At 52.4% G+C, this 17135-nt stretch overlaps 2 non-coding genes across 2 annotated transcripts; both read right to left on the bottom strand.

Annotated features, from left to right (window-relative positions):
• Window positions 1–3511: 3511 nt before the first annotated feature.
• TRNAQ-UUG (transfer RNA glutamine (anticodon UUG)) lies at window positions 3512–3583 on the bottom strand. Its single transcript has one exon. It is a non-coding gene; the product is annotated as a tRNA-Gln (tRNA).
• Window positions 3584–5900: 2317 nt separating this feature from the next.
• On the bottom strand, window positions 5901–5973 carry TRNAF-GAA (transfer RNA phenylalanine (anticodon GAA)). The gene has a single exon. It is a non-coding gene; the product is annotated as a tRNA-Phe (tRNA).
• Window positions 5974–17135: the final 11162 nt, after the last annotated feature.

The raw sequence follows: 17135 nt of genomic DNA, 5'->3' as shown, positions 1-17135 counted from the left end.
CCTGCACCACCCTGGGAGGGCAGTGGGGTTTAGTGGTCAGAGCAGGGAGGGGCTGGACACCAGGACCCCTGGGTTCTATCCTTGGCTCTGGAAGTGGAAGGGGTCTAGAACAGGGGGACTGGGATCCAGGACTCCTGGGTTCCATAGGGGAGATTGTTTTTCCCTTTGCTTCCCTCCCTCGAGATCTCAGCCAAGCCCCCTAGTGGAGACTGAGCAGGAGTCGGGGGAGTTGTTCTCCCACTCTGGAGTTATGATTCAAACTCCTCCCCCAGGGAATGTGACATCACAGAACCTGCCCCCCCCCAACACAGAGAAAACTAGTGGGGTTAGGAGGGTTCTAGCTGCAGACACCCCTTGTCATTGCAAAAAGCCCCCAAACCTACTTGCACCCACAAAACACCCTCTCAGGCTATACACCCCCTGCTAGGACAGGACCTCTTGCTCCCACCCCTTTTCTGATCACCACAAGCTGCTCCCAGCCAGGCACCACACCCCATTCACACACCTTTTGTCACTACGTAGCTCAGTGGCAATCACTGCCCCGAAGTGACTCCGGTGCAGGCACTCCCCACACGAACTCCCCACACCGGATTCTGTCCACACACAGAGAATTCTCTCTGCCCGGCTCCTTCGGTTCATCTCGCTGCTCCCAGTACTGCCGCCAGGCACTGCTCATCTGCATAACCCCGCCCACGGACACGTGACACCTTCTCTCCTGCTGGTTTCAAGGGAGTGAGTTGCCCTTGGGGAGTGAGCAGGTCACAGCACGTCACAGCCCCAGCCAGGCCGGCTCCAGGCACCAGCTCAGCAAGCAGGTGCTTGGGGCAGCCAAGGGGAAGGGGCGGCACGTCGGGCTCTTTGGCAGCAATTCGGCAGCAGGTCGCTCGGTCCCTCTTGGAGGGAAGGAGCTGCCATCAAATTGCCATCGAAGAATAAGGCAGCGCAATGGAGCAGCCGCCGATTGCGATCGTGGGTTGTTTTTTTTTCCCCGCCGCTTGGGGTGGCAAAAACCCAGCCCTGGCCCCAGCACATCACAGCCCCAGCACACATCATAGCACGTCACAGCCTGGGGCAGGGAGATATTTGGGAGGGGATGAGGGGAGAATGGGGGACGGAGAGACACAGCCTTATAGACCCATAGGGGCAGGGAGATATTGGGAGAGGGGATGAAGGGAGGGAGAGACCCAGCCCCATAGACCCATAGGGGTAGGAGATATTGGGGTCAGGAGGAGAGGAGAGGAGGTTGGCAGAGACCCAGCCTGGAGTGCAGGGAAAATGAGGTGGAGTGGAGGGAGGTGGGGAACAGAAGAGACATGTGTGGAGTGGTGAAATGTTGGTCCAGGGAAACTGAGTCTCTCCCAGGACATGCTGTGCAGGGGGGAGCACAGGGGCAGAGAGAGAGACCCAGCCCCACAGAGCCCAGGAGGGATATTGGGGGCAGGGGAGGGATGGAGGGATGAGAGACCCAGGGCCATAGAACTCCCATGGCTCCCATGTTTGGGGGGAGGGGGGAACCACCCCACAGCACTTGCTGGCGGCATGGCTGGGAACCAGGGGAGTGGACCAGGCTGGGGCTGGGTCACTCTATTTACCATGCAGTGAGTGCAGGGGCAGGAGGGCGGGACTGGGGCGGAGCAGGGGCAGGGGCCATGGGGAAGAGCCAGGCAGCCCCTCCTGCAGCATCTCCCAGCCCCAGCTCCCCACTGCTCTGCCTTCTCCCCTGAGCACGCCGGCACTGCTCCACTTCTCCTTCCTCCCAGGCTTGTGGTGCCAATCAGCTGTTTAGTGCGAAAAGCACAGGAGGGGAGGAGAATTAGAGCGGGGGCAGCGTGCTCAGGGGAGAAAACAGAGCAGAGGTGAGCTGGGACAGGAAGCGGTTCCTCTGCACGCCCCCGCCCTTGTTACTTGCTGCGGGAAGCCCTCTCCACGCACGCCCCCAAGCCCCCTCCCCAGCTTACCTCCTCTCCACTGCCTCATCTGAGTGTGGCTTTTGGTTCCCCCAACCACTTGGCACCCTAGGCAGCTGACTAGTTCGCCTAGTGGTTGCACCGGTCCTGGACACTGCCTATCAGCAGGATTCCTCCTCCTCCTCCTCAGTAAGATTAAATCTCCGCAGCTAGACAGCTGGTGCATCTGCTGCACCACAGTCCCCCATGCCTGAGCCTCCCTGCCAAAGCCCTGCACCCGGCTCCAGAGAATTAAGTCTCACATCTCACTGGGAACTCGACTTCTTGTGCTCAGAGAGTCTCGGCCCCCCTCAGTAGCTGACCTGAGAAACACAGCGTCTGCAAAAGCAGCAAAGAGTCGGGTGGCACTTTATAGACTAACAGACATATTGGAGCATGAGCTTTCGTGGGTGAATCCCCACTTCGTTGGATGCATCAGTGTTTGCCTTTTCCAAAGAAATGCCTGGAGTGCCTTTTTTTATGTGACCCCGTGGCCTAATGGATAAGACATCTGATTTCGGATCAGGGGATTGAGAGTTTGAGTCCCTTCGTGGTTGTGCTTGTGCAGCTTTACCTTTGGGCTAAAAGTCCTGCTCCCTTCAGGGCTGAAACCTCTTCTTGGCTGCTCAGGCCAATGCTCTGGCTTCAGCTAGAGCCCTGGGAAGGAGTTGGGGGGAATGGGCATCACAAAGGCTGGGGCACGAGCCCCAGGTGCTTCCAGTGTAGCCTTTGCCCTTCCTGACATGCCAAAGAAAATGGGCGGCTGCCCAGGGCTAGTGTGTAGAGCAGTTTCCTTCTTCCAAATGTGTGCTAGTCTCTGGGTTTGAGGTGGTTTGCTACATGGAGCCTGGGTGTTTCTCTGCTTCTCGCCAGCTGGAGAAAAGCCTCTTAGGGTAAAATCTCCTGCCCCATGTCAAAAGTGAGCACCTTGAGTGGGAATGGTAAGAGGCCCCACCAGGGGGGCTGGCCCTGCTTTCCTACCCTTTTCGATAACGGCCACAGAGCATCAGCAGCTGCCTCGCATGCTGGGCTGTGGGTGGCCTTCAGTGGGTGTTTGGCATGGCAGGGAGCAGGCTGGCTGAGTGTTTTTGTGCCTGTCTGAAGGCCACACATAGGCATGGTCCTGCCCTCCTCTTGCCCTGTCCTCGGTTGTTGTGTGGCTTTTAAGCCTTCCCTTGGAGCTGTCAGCGCCAACCGCCTCTGCTCTAGGTGCCCAGAGGAGGAGAGGTGTGCTGGGCTCCAGCCTGGGAAGCCTGGCCCTGGCACTCCTTCCTTTAAATGCCATATGGGAAAGAGGAAGAGCTGCAGCTACAGGGACCAAAGTTGTGGACATCAGATGAAGCAGCAAGAAACCAAACCATCAGGTCAACCCGCAGGAATCTCTAGCCAGACTGTTAAGTTCTAGGACCCCACCCTATAGCGGCCAGCTGGACCAAAGACCTATCTCCAGTGGGCATCAGTGACCCATGAGGAGGAGAAATAAACCTTGCTGAAGTTTACACAGGTAGAAAGTAACTATACACATTGAGCTCCAAGACTTTGCAGCAAACTACAATATCTGCAGGAGGTCCCACTGAGATTTGAACTCAGATTCCAGGATTCAAAGTCCTGAGTGCTGCCCATTACACCATGGAACCTGCTCCCATTTTGTTTTCTAGACCCCTGGGTCTCTCGGCTGACTGGTTTGCACTCTGCACTTATTGCTTCCCACCAGCGGCTTCCTCTCGCAGGACTCTCTCTCCTCCTCCAGCGACTGTTGTCCTGCACTATGGGATCCGCGGGTCCTGCCCTGAGTCCCCACATCCCCCTGCTTGGTCTCCATTCCCTGCAGGCTGCAAAAATGTCAGGGGAGGACTCCCCTCCCTTCACTCTGTGCTCCCGCTCATACCGGCCAGCTGCAGCCTCATCTCATGGAACTCGGGCAGCTGTCACTTGATCCGGTTGTACGGTCACAGGATCACTGGCTCCCCAGCCTCGATGCTCTTTTGGAAATCCCACAGGCAACACTGCAGGACTTGGCACCATTGGTTTCTTTGATATTGCGGTTTTTGCCTGACCGCTGGAACAAAGCCGCCAACTCCTCCCTCACCGACTTCCGTCAATCCATCTGGTTGCCATAGAACCCTCTGATGCTTTCCTGTTCTGCCAACACCGCCAGGCCTCACCCCACTGCTCCTTTACCTTGCAAGCTCTGGATGTTTAGCTTCCAATGTCCTCTGCCCTGGGTCAGGGACAGGGACAGCTCCAGACACTAGCGCAGCAAGTGCATGCCTGGGACGGCAAGCTGCAGGGAACGGCCTGCCAGTCACTGTGAGGGTGGCAGTCAGGCTGCCTTCAGCAGCATGCCTGCAGGAGGTCCTCTGGTAATGTGGATGTTGCCTCTCTCCTGATTCCTGAGGAAAGGAACCTTTCCAGGAAATGGCCATGGATTCTGGGAATCTGCATGTGGCTGGTGGAGAAGCACCAGGAATCTTTTGGCTCCTGGCACACAGGGCAATTTGAAACTGGGTGCCCAGACAGGGGCTTGAACCCTGGATCCTCAGATTAAGAGCTTGATGTGCTACCAACTGAGCTAGTTGAGATCATCTTCCCCATTCACCACAAGAGCGAGCAGATAGGCAAAAGAGAGGCAAAAAATGTCCCCAGAACCCCTCCTCTTTTTCTGCACAGCCGCTGACTGTCAGAAGGATTACTCCTCCTTCTCCCTTCTGTGCCTCAGTGTGACTAAATCTCCACACCTAGACAGCCGGTCCATCCGCTGCACCCCAATCCCCCATGCCTGAGCCTCCCTTCCAAAGCCCTGCACCTGGCTCCATAGAATTAAGTCTCACGTGTTGCTGGGAACTCGACTTCTTGTGCCCAGAGTCTCAGCCCCCCTCAGTAGATGACCTGAGAAACACAGTGTCTGCCTTTTCCAAAGAAGTGCTTGGAGGGTCTTTTTTTATGTTACCATGTGGCCTAACGGATAAGGCATCTGAGTGTGGATCAGAAGATTGAAGGTTTGAGTCTCTAGGTGGTTGTGTTTCTGCAGTTTAACTATTGTGCTGAACGTCCTGCTCCCTTCAGGGCTGGAACCTCTTCTTGGCTGCTCAGGCCAATGCTCTGGCTTCAGCTAGAGCCTGGGAAGGAGTTGGGGGTTGGGTGTCACAAAGGCTGCGGCAGGAGCCCCAGGTGCTTCCAGTCTAGCCTTTGCCCTTCCTGACTTACCAAAGAAAGTGGGCGGCAGCCTGGGCTAGCGTGTGCATCTGTCCCTATGCTGGAGGGTACTTGCTACATAGCTTCTTGGGAGCCTGGGTGTTTCTCTGCTTCTTGCCAGCTTGGGAAAAGCCTCTTCGGGTAAAATCTCCTGGCCCACAGCAAAAGTGAATACCTTGAGTGGGACCAGTCAGAGGCCTCACCATGGGGGCTGGCCCTGGGCCCTGCTTTCCTTCTATCTTCTGATGTTGGCTACAGAGCATCAGCAGCCGCTCTGCATCCTGGTGACCTTCAGTGGGTGTTTGGCATGGCAGGGAGCAGCCTGGCAGGGTGTTTTTGTGCCTGTCTGAAGGCCACACCCAGATATAGTCCTGCCCTCAGTTGCTCTGTGGCTTTTAAGCCTTCCCTTGGAGCTGTCAGCACCAGCTGCCCAGAGGAGGAGAGGTGTGTGGGGTCACTTTTACAGATGCCCCTTCCTTGGTACTGCTCTTGCTCAGCTGCACAGAAGAGTTTTCATCCCCAACCCCTGCTTAGCAGCCCTCTGGCACCATTCCTGAGGCTGCCCTGCCTCACTTTCTTCCCACCATGTTGGGAAAGACAGCTCTCATCATTAAAGGTCAGATGGGCCAACTAGGGGCAAGTAAGCCCCTTCTGTGTTTTCCTACTGCAGATCCTAAGGTCAGGAATTCACCTTGGGTGGAGGCACTGCTGTGCTCCCAGAGGGCAAGCCATCTCTGCACAAAGCATAATGACAGGGCCTGCCAAAACCCAGGATTGAACCAGGGACCTTTAGATCTTCAGTCTAACGCTTTTCAAACTGAGCTACTTTGGCAGTTGCATGACAGCATTTTGGCCTGTTGTTTCTCTATCTGGGATGTTTTTGTCAGCAGTCGCACACAAAAAGGACAGGAAAAGAATGGCTGCTTCACACCCCCACTGCAGGAACCCGGCGCCCTTAGCTGTGGTGAGTAAGAAGTGTCTGTTAGCTGACAGGGCCTGTCCCCCAGGAGCTGGAACAGTAGCTGCCACCTCACCCTTGGCTCCAGGCTGTGAGAAATGCTCATTGCCTGGCTGCATGGGCGGATGTTGCTCCGTGCTCTGGAGAGCGTCTGTATAGGTCTTTCAACCCCCCGTCTTCAATGAGACAGTCTGGTAAGGTCTCAAGTGTCCCCTCCGTCCTGGCAGCTGAGAGTCTGTGCAGACATTAACCCCCCTGCCAGCCCCAGAGCCAGCAGCAGCGCCAGGCCCCCCCCCAGCACCACAGGGGCACTCAATGCACTTGCTGTGGGGAAATGGCTCCTTAGTGTCCAGCTGCTAGAGTGAGAGTCAGGAGAGAGCAGTGCCTGGCTCACCTTGGGGGAGAGAAGAGACCTGATGAGTGCGGATCTCCCTCAGCCTCCCCCGCAATGCTGGTCAGTTGTATTGTCACTGTGATAGTCAGTGCTTCCCTTCAGGGCCGGCCCTAGAGGGGTTCGGGGCAAATCCCATGGAGTCACTGACTTGGCTCCTTTCACACACTAGAGAGAGGAGCAGAACCAGGGTTATGGCTGATCTATGGGGCACTAGGTGAGTGGCAGAGGCTACAGGCACTGAGAGTTTGCCTGACACCTCAGGGACACAGGGGGAGGTGGTGTCCCAGGCATCTCTATGAAAGGAGCAGAAGAGGATTTACTTGGGGTGGGGAGAGACTTGAGAGTGTCTCAGGGGGTTGTACACAGGGAATTGCTCGGATAAGATACTGGCTAAAACACAGGCTTCGCTGTGAGCAGGATTTGAATCTGCGCAGAGAAACCCAATTGGACTTCCATTCCAACACCTTAACCACTCAGCTATCACAGCTGAAATGTAAAGGTGCCTCAACGCCAGAGAAACTGGTAAAGAATCACAATGACCAGGTCTGAAGTCATCTGAACTACAGAATTCCCACCGCAAACCTGGCTCCCAAAGTACAGGGGGGATTTGGGTTTGTTCTCTTTGCTTAGCCATGTGCAGTCGCACAGAGAGCGCGTTTAAAAGTCTCCCCTCCCACAGAGCAAGAATAGGAAATTATTCTCAACTTGAAGCCTGATGCGAATGAGGATGTCCGGACCACAGGGCTAGGGACTGACCTTTGCTATAGAAACCAGTGACACACGGAATCAGGCTAAGGAAAATGTTTCCTGGAGTCAGTAACTGGATTAGCAGCAGTATTGTGCAGAGAAATGTCTCACAAGAGGAGACAGCGCATTGGTGGTTTGGTAGCAGAAGTCACAGCTACAGCAGGGGAGGTCTAGCTTTGGTTTCTGGCCAACAGAGGAAGGAGTTTTATTATCTCCAAATTTCAGTAGAAAAATTCAGACCCAAACTGTGTGTGGTGGGAGTTTCTCTGGTTTCGTTTGTTTTTCTCATTTGAAATGTCCTTGATCATTTTTGTGGGAAAACAATTTGGACAAGGCAAAGGAAGAGTTAGAACAATTACAAATCTCCATGGGAGTAAAGAGGGTCTCTCAGCACCAGGGGAGGGGTGGAGATTTTCATGGAAGGGAGTTGAGGAGATAAATGAGAGGCTTTTGCTCCAGCAAAGGGAGCGGCTTGGGAGTTTCATTTTTCCCAAGTGAATCCCCCCCCCCACACACACACTGCTTCCCTGCTGCTGCTACACCAGCTCAAATCTCACTGACACCCCCCGCATGTGAACTACAGCTTTCTCCTGACAAACCCTTATCTATCAGAGACAAAATCCCCTCATCTGCCCCTTCTCCCAGCTCAGCCCTCTGCCCCCAGAGCCCAGGACAACCCTGACCTAGCCATGCCTGGGGGTTGGGCTTAATCTTCAAGGTCGAGCGCAAAATCTTCAGTCGGGGATGTTTCGCTCCCTTCCCACCTCGGCCCAAGCGGCAAGGGGGAAATGGATGAGACACGCCGGCTGGAAGACACCTCTCTCCCACTTCTCTATAGCCTTCTGTGACGTTATTAATATGAACTGGGACCGTAGGGATCATTGTTGCCACCACTGTTATATATGTGCAGCAAATATTGTGCAAAGGTTGTCGTGTGAGGTGTCTATGACAAGGTTATGATTTGCTGGTTATAATTTTGCTGGCTGTGCGTTCCATTTTTGTATTTGAAGTAATGAATATGGGCTATGTACTTGTATCTCAAATGTATTTGATTCCAAGTAGCCTCAGTGTCATCAGCCCCCAAGTCCTTCAGGAGTCCATAGCAAAGAGACCCCTCCACCCAGAATCCTGGACTCCCTGGGAGGTGCCTCCCATACTCCCCCCCAACCCAATGGGGCATCAAGGAATAAAGTGGCAGCATCTGGTGTCAGTGGGGTTCAGTGGCTCAGGCCAGACACCTGAGCTGGGGACCCACCCCCATAGCACTGCTCGAGGGCCTGGGCCCGGAGTGTTCACAGCCCCTTCCTTACCCCTCCGAGCCCAGCCAGGCTCCTCACCTGGAATAAAGCAGAAGCGTCTGTCTGCCTCGCTGCTGTCCAAGTTCCAGGTGCTGCTGTTGTCCCACAGGAAGCGGGCCGAGCTGCTGGGGCTGGGAGAGGGATCCTCCAACTCCTGCCCTGGGAAGGCTGGAAGGTCCCCACTAACCGGGCAGGGCGATGCCTACTGCTGGAAATCGGGGCTGGGATCCTGGGGCTGCTGCTGCCCAAACAACAAGCCTCGGAACCACCCTGCCCGGTTCTGCACCAGGGCTGGGTCCTGCTTGCCCAGCTGCATCCTGGCCCAGCTCCATTTTGGCCTTAACGGTGCCTCTCCCACCTCGGCGCCAGCACCGGGAGCAGGTTTCTTCTTCCAGAAGGCTGGGCACTTCCACCTCCTGGCCCGGTCGTGAGCTCCTTTCCCGCCATTGGGGACGGTTGGGCCGCTCGGCTCCCGGGGAAGATGGCAGCTGCTTTCCACAGGCTCTGGAGCCGCCTGCAGAGCCTTCTTCCTGAACATCCTCAGGAGCCTGGCCATCCTGGAACCGAGCGGGGAGCAGATGTGAGTCTGGGGTCAAGGCAGCCTCTCACTAACCAACTTGTTTGGTCTCTCCCCATCCCTGCCCCAGCCAGAGCAGCTCCTCCTCCCGACACGGGGGAGCAGGGAGTGCAAGCTACACACACTGGCAGGAGTTCATTGCATGATCTGCTCCCCCTCAACCTTCCCCCTCGTCATCCCTGGGGCTGCAAGAACCGGGGAGTCTCGTCCTTTTCGAGCACTGGGGTCACTCACAAAGACCACTGGTCACTTTGGACAAGCATCTCCCTCCTGCCAGCCCAGGACACACTCACACTTCCTCTCACCCATTCCCCACCCAGGCTAGAGAAGGAACAGAACTCAGGAGTTCAAACTTCTCCTGGGAAACCATTCCCCACTTCAAAGTCCCTAGACATAGCAAGGCCAGGGCCCCTTCGTTTCCCATTGATTTCCATGCTCAGCAGCTCCCCGGGTCCGGCCCAGCTCAGAGACTCTCAGCCTGGGCAACAGTCTCCCACAAGGGAAGGGCTGGGAGCCCCATTGCTGGGACCTTGCCAAAAACGCTGGAGACGGCTCTGGAGAAGTCCCTCCCCAGTCTGAGAGTGAGGGGCTTCTGGGGGCTGTTTGCAAAACTAATGTCCTTTGGGAGAGATTCTCTCCCCCTCTTTCTGCCTCTCCCCAGACAGAGAGGGGATGCCACCATGGAGCCCTAATGCCACTCACTTGCTCTGGTGATGAAGCGATGGATGGGGGATGTTCAATGTCATCCCTCGCCCTTCTCCTCACTCTCCAAGCCCAAGACAGGCTGGAGAGGAGGGTGGTGACCTGAGGAGTTACCCTGCCCAGCCAGCAGGCAGGGTGATGACACTGGGCGATCAGCTGGCTGTGAAAACAAGAGTCTGTCTTATTGCCAGGGAAAGGAGAAACTTGGCCAGCAGCAGGGGGTGCAGAACATCACCCTAGTGCAGGGGTGACAGCGCCTCCGGGATCCTGAAATCCCAGCACTTTACACACCTTCCTGGAGCCTCCCAACCCCCCTGGGCTGTCAGAACTGCAACCCCAACCCTACTGATGAGAAACAAACCTGGGGAGGGGAAGCTACTGACTCAGGGTCACACCAAGTGTCAGAAGTATAGATGGGACCCAGCAGTCCTTCTTTCCAGGCCCCTTTGCTAACCACTGCTGCACACTCCCTCCCACAGCTGGCAATTACAAGCAGGCCCTCATGGCCGCTCCCCCTGCCTATGAGAGGGAGTGTGCTTCGCTGGAGACACTGGACCAGGGGACTGGGAGTCAGGACTCCTGAGTTCCATTGATGGGATTTCATTCTTTCCCACTATTGAAAAGTGCTGGGAATCTCCCAGACAAAGCTGCTCTGACAGTGCTAATCAGCATCTGACCATTCAAGGACGGAGCACACTGCCGAGGAGGAGGAGTGTTTGGCTCTGGGGTTGCACTTCATCCCAGTCTAGAGAGAGGGGCCCAGCCATGGAGTTTGGCTCAAGAAGACCAATTCTCCAGTTTGTTAAGGGCATTTTGAATTCCAGTCCTGTGATCCAAAGTGCTTGGTGTCATTTGCAAATTTTAGAAGCATGCTCTCCACTCCATTTTCCAAATCAGTAATGAAAATATTGAATAGTACCAGACCCCGGACTGATCCCTGCCAGACCCAAGAGGTACATCCTCTCTGTTGGACAGCCAGATATGGAGAAGGGCTCTTGGAGTCTGGGCTTTCAACCAGCTCTGCACCCACATCACACTGATTGCATCTAGACCACATTTCCCTGGTTTGCTTGTGAGACTGTCCTACGGGACTGTGTCAAAAGCCTTAGTAACACCAAGCTAGATCCCATCTACTGTCTACCCACCTTCACTAGGCCCGGAACCCTGCCAAAGAAGGAAAGAGGATTGGTTTGGAATGATTTGTTCTTGACAAATCCATGCTCACTAGTCCTAAGAACTAAACTATCCTGTTGGTGCTGCTGACAAACTGATAGTTTAAGAATGTACTCCAGTATCTCTCCAGCTATGGAAGTGAGGCGAGCTAGTAAGTCTCAGAGTTCTCTTTGTTCCCTTTTAAAGATAGGTCCTGTCTTGTTGAAGAGTGGGAAGATGTTCTTCTTCAGGGATCTCAGACGAGAACTGGAGCACAACACCTGGTTTGTTAAGGCCACAAAAACAGAGGCAGGAACCTCTTCTCTCCTCCTGGCAAAGAACCCCAGGTACCTGAGAGATAGGGACACACATCCATGAATGGGCTTTAAAAAAGGCAGTGGTTAAAAAGTTTTGCCCCAACCATTTCTTGTTTCCACAGACTAGACATTTTAGCAAACTTCAGAATTCCTTGGTGCTAAACACCGGGAAACTCCCCTTTCTCCTTCACACAGGGTTTGAACGCCCCTTATTTCACCCAGGCTAAGGACTGCCCAGAGTTCGAGAACTGTCCCTGTTCCCATTGGACAGATGGGGAGGAGCCTGAGGTCCATAGAAGGGAAGTGACCTACCCAAGGGCCTACACAGCAAGGCGGTGGCAGAGCCAGAAAGAGAAGCCACCGGTCCTGACTCCTGTTCTAACAACCAGGAAACCTCCATTCCCCAGAGGCAGGGACAGAGCTCAGGAATTGAGATGGTGGAGAAATTTAATTGAAACCATTTCTATCAGAAAATTCCATTCAGACTAAACCACTTTCTTTCTCGAAATCAAAATAAATGGGATGAAAGTTCTTTGCAAAAATATTTTGTTGCAAAACAAAAGCATCTCCTGTTTGTCAGAGTGTGTTAAATTGCCTCATTGCACACAAAGAGGAGACACTTAGATTACAAACATGAGATAAGATGCTTCACTCTGAGCTAAGTAGTTGCTGCTCTTAACAATTTCAAAATAAAAAAAAATACAAATAAAAGAGACTATTTCAGCTAGTCTATTATGTCATAATTTGCTCTGAGCAAAGGTAATAGGACACCTCATATTGTGCACTACCCCTAGTGACACTCTCCAATGGATCCCCATCCTCCACCCACCGAGAGGTAGGTAGAAGCGGATCGTTATTATCCGTACTTGAAAGAGGGAGAAGCTAAGGCTGAGAAAGGAGAATTGACTTGTCTTAGGTCACACAGCCAGCCAGTGGCAGAGTTGGGAATAGGACCCAAGAGCCCTGATTTTCAAACTAACCATCAGATCTTGAATTTCAAACATTGACTGACTTTAGTAAAGTGTTCTCAAATGAGCTGCAGACCAACACTGCACAGTAATTATTCAGCAAGTATTGTAGGAGAACTGCAATGTTAGAGAGAATCATGAACTATTCAGAGACTATTAATGCACTGAAGCAGCAGAATTCATCAAACATATAACTGGTTCTGACTTATTTCCTTGGTCTTCAAAGAGAGCAACAGGGACCTGAGTCTCCTCCCTGTCAATAACCCCCTGCTCAGCCAATCAGGGTAGAGACTGAGAACAGGAGGCCGAGGGTTTTCACCAGAGAGCGCAAAGGATGGCCCAAGTCACCAGTGGGGATCACTGCCCGAGCACTATTTCAGCTCCACATTTCTGAGTGGACCTCCCACAGTGTGTGCTGCCGAGCACTCCCCCGCAACACACACACACACACACACCGCTCCTGGTGTTGGGAGGGGAACAGGTGAAAGGACAAAAGAAGAAAGAGACAAAGAGAAAGGATTGAGGGAGGGATGGAGGAAAAGGTGAAACAAAAAGGACAAACCCTAATGTCCCAGTGATTCTAAAGGACAAAATCCCAGGTGCAGAATAAAATTCTGCATCCTTAAACGTGTATTTTCCATGCCTAGATTTCAACTATCAACAGAGAGATCAGACGGAACAGGTTTCAAACCTCGAGGAGGCTCTTACCTTCTAAACAGGGACATCTGTTTTCTAGTAAAATCACAAAAAGGGAAGGAGAAAACTCAAAAGAGGTTCCTCCTGGCGCTCACGTCCATGAACCTGAATACTCTCTCAGTCCTCAAAGAGAGACCTGGAGAAGGAGACTTGCTGAAGCAAAGCCGCAGAGGTCTCTGAGGTTTCCCCGGCCCTTCGCCCCTGTCCTACCTGGCTGATGTTGCATCTTTCTGTGAGGTCACCACCTCCCCATCACCTTTGACCAATAGTGTGAGGTCCTGCAAAAGGCCTTTGTGATGTCACTGCCACACCCCTCCCTTGCTGTGATAATGTCCTGCCCCTGGCCAGGCACTTTGGAGGTTTGAGCTACTCCCTGTGGATCACCCCACTCAAGGAGCATTCGTTCTAGGAAGCAAGCCGGCTAGACAGTAATACATCAGACGCTTCTCCCAGCACTACACTCAGTTTTTCAGAAATTAGTCAACTTTATGGCCAGAAGAGACCATTAGAGCATCTAATCTGACCCCCTGCATAGCGCAGGCCTCCTGTATGACACAATAGCTACTTTTGGGGCAAACACATTCCACAAAGGCATCTAGTTTTCATTAAATGACATCAGGAGATGGCAAATCCACCACTTTCCTTGGTAGCTTGTTCCTGTGGTGAATCATCCTCGCTGTTGCATATTTGTGTCTTATTTGTAATATGAATTTGTCTCTTTTCACCTTCCAGCCATTGGGTCTTGTTATGACTTTCTCTGCTAGACTAAAGAGCCCTTTCATACCCAATCTTTTCTCTCCATTAAGGCCCTTCAACACTTCAATGAAGTCACCTTTCAGTCTTCTTTTGATAAGCTAAACAGGTTGAGCTCGTTCAATAGCTCACTAGAAGGCATTTTTCTCCAGCCCTCAGAACATTTGTTGGCTCTTTGCTCATCAGAATCCTGAACCCTAACTGGATGTGGTTCTTGTTCTTCTGCACAACATAGCTCCTGGAGAAGAGGGATCTGGAAATGCACATTCATATGATACCTTTATTTAATTGACGAAAACATAAACTAGACACTAAGAGGATTGGAACTGATTTCAGCTGATGGACAGCTTCGCTAGGTTTTTATGCATTTGGACAGTGAAATGTTGAATGTTTACATTCATATCAAGCCCCCCATATAGTGGAGTTCCTGAACATAATGGAGAATGGAAATGAAAATGTTTTCCTTTTTTTTTTAAAAAAGAAAGAAAGTTATAGAAGAACACTGGGGTTTGAAGTGAGGACCCCAGGAGCTGCAAACAAACACTCTACCACTGAGCTATATCCTCATGACAACAGGTGCATGGAATCGTGATCTCCAGGACTTTGAAAGACAAACCTTGCTTCATCGACGTCCTTCACCATTCCCAGACCACAGATGGTTTTAAAAATGCGGTTTTATTAAACTTCTTAAATGTGGTAAACACCACAACTTGCACACCCACCGATATAGCTTCTCCCACTGACATAGCTGCCACCTCTTGGGGAAGTGAATCGGCTACACCCACAGGAAAACTCCCTCCCCTGAGCATAGAGCAGTGATTCTCAAACTATGTCAGGACCCCAATGTGAGATGTGACCCTGTTTAATGGGGTTGCCAGGGCTGGCATTAGACTTGTTGGTGCCTGGGGCTGAAGCCAAAAGTCTGAGTCCCACCACCCAGGGCTGAATCTCTCAAGCTCTGCTTTTCGCCCTCCCTCAACTGGGGCAGGGCTCAGACTTTGTCTCCTCTGCCTCTGCTCAGTGTGGAGGGGCTTGGTCCCTCTTTCCAGGGCCATGTAGTAAGGTGTTTTTCAGCAGAAGGGGGTTGTAGTGAAAGGAAGTTTGAGAAACCCTGGCAAAGAGTCTCTGAATTTGTCTAGACTTGGCTCCCTGTGGCACCATGGGTTATCAGACACTGAAAATACAGCCATGCAGACACCACACACCAACCTTGCCTAGCAGGCAAGAATCAAACCTCCACAGAGAGATGCCTGTTGTTTTTTAAGCCAGCTCCCTAAGCACTCAGCCACAACCACTTAATAAAGGGGTTTTTCTACACTATGGTTCTGGTCTCACTGAAGGGTTATTTCCAATTGTTTGCTCAGACCAGCATTACGGAAAATGTTGCCCTGGGCAAAACTTATACTTTGGCACTTCCCCATTGCCCCTGAATGATCCCCACTTCCCCTTTACTGCTAGCTCCTGCAAGCCCAACCCTTGCACCTCCTTCACCCCTAATCTTGCCCCCTCCTGTGCCCCCTTTGTCCTTAACTTCCTGTGCCACCAGCCACTGCCCCTCTTCTGCAGTCCCTTCACATGGTTCCAGTGCTGGGGGCCCTGCACTTGTTCTCCCTTTCCCTGGGCTTTGGCATCACTAGCCCTGCTTAGCAAGTAGGGTTCAGTGGTTCCCAAAATGTGGGGCATGACTCCTAGGGGGACACAGAGGAACATTCTTGGGGGCACCTCATGGCCAGCCCCCATGGAGGAAGCACCATTCAGCCTCACTCTGTCCCAGCTCTTCCCCAACCCCACCCTTATCCTGGGGCTCTGGCTTCCAGCTTGGCCTTGACCCCTTTACCCGTCTGCACCTCTCTCTCCAGCAAGCAATAGCCCCACTACCAGCCTCGGTTCTTGACTGCGGCTTCCAAGGGTCCACCGCCATGGTTAAGAGGGCACAGTGCGAAATATTTGGGGACCACTGGTTTAGGGTGATGTCCTCAATCACTTCTACAAAGTCCAATAAAAGCTATTCCTCATCCACCCACCCACCCCTCCATCAGGACGGACTAGGTATGTTCTGCTGCCCTTCAATCATGCAGGAAGGATAATAACATTTCATTCCATTCAATCCTAAAGTGATTTGTAACCCACCACCAGCCAAAACTGGTCATTTTGGGAAAGCAGCCCCATGATGCTGCATACCTAGGCAGAGTAGGTGTGTCTATGCAAACACGGTCTGTTCCTGAAGCCTTTCCCACAGCTGGTCACTAGGTGTGAGGGGGGAGCTCATTCAGCCCCTGCTTCCACTTAGTATTTAAAAACACCTTAGTGTCCCTGTCTCTGATGGCCTTAGATTTCTCATCTTGTCCATTTCCTGACATCTCAGCTGAGGTGACTGAGTGGTTAAGGCAATAGACTGCTAATCCATTGTGCTCTGCACGCATGGCTTCAAATCTCATCTTCATTGGATGTGTTTAGTCTTCACTCCTCCTTTCTAAACAACCATCTCCCCTGCAAACAAAAGCCTGCTCAGAAACCCCCTTGCTTTAAACAAAATGTCTAAATCTCACATTTCTAAAAATAAAATTCTCTAGTCCTGTATGTCTTAGCTTTTATCTCAAAACGTAACAGCCTCATAATCTCCTCCAAACACCCTGAGACCTCCCCAAATTATTAAAATACCCCAGTTCTCAGCAAGGCCATGACAGTGACCCACAGCTAGAGTGTCTAGGCTAAGCTGTTCTGAAGGAGGCAACTCAAACATTTTCTCCCTGATTCCCTTGGCAAGGTCTGATTGGGAAAAGAAAATTCCCCAAACTGAAAATCTTCAGCTGAAAAACCAGTACTAGCCATTTGGGGACTTTGGTTTGAATGTATTATTATTATTATCTTCTGATTTATGAATCAGTTTTGTCATCCAGGTGTGTTTCCAGCTGTTGATTTGTGGGGGAGACACGAAAAGCCATGATGTCTCTTCCCTTCTTTCATAGTTTCTTCCAACTTTCTAGAAAGCTCCTTTGCTATGATGTGAGGGCGGAGGAGTCTGCAGCTCGACCCTGGCAAAGAGGGGGTGACCACGAGAAGGGGCTGCCACACCAGGGGTTCTTCCTGGAAACCATGGGGGAGCCAAGAGCACACAGGCCTGTCAATCCAGAGCCACTTGGGAATGGTGAGGTGATGGCCTATCACCATCTCCTTGAGAAGGACATTGTGATCCTGTACATAAAGAGGTTTACGCACGGGGAAGTTCACCAAGGTACAGTTAATCGTGAGTGGGAGGAGAAGGACACGTCTGAGGAGCAGATTCCTGACTCAGATGGGGCTACAAAAGTATCTGGGAGCAGCTGAAGCAGCAGCCAGACATCCCCGAGAGTCTGGTCTCCAAATAGATGATGGTTTTCACGATCGGGTTCCCCATCAGGGGATCGAAGACGTATGGGATGGGAGCAGAGC

Source organism: Gopherus flavomarginatus, unplaced genomic scaffold, assembly GCF_025201925.1.
Source record: "Gopherus flavomarginatus isolate rGopFla2 unplaced genomic scaffold, rGopFla2.mat.asm mat_scaffold_1797_arrow_ctg1, whole genome shotgun sequence".
In the NCBI taxonomy this organism is placed as follows: Eukaryota; Metazoa; Chordata; order Testudines; family Testudinidae; genus Gopherus; species Gopherus flavomarginatus.
Note: the sequence above shows the minus strand (reverse complement) of the source record. Positions and strands in the feature narration are given on the sequence as shown.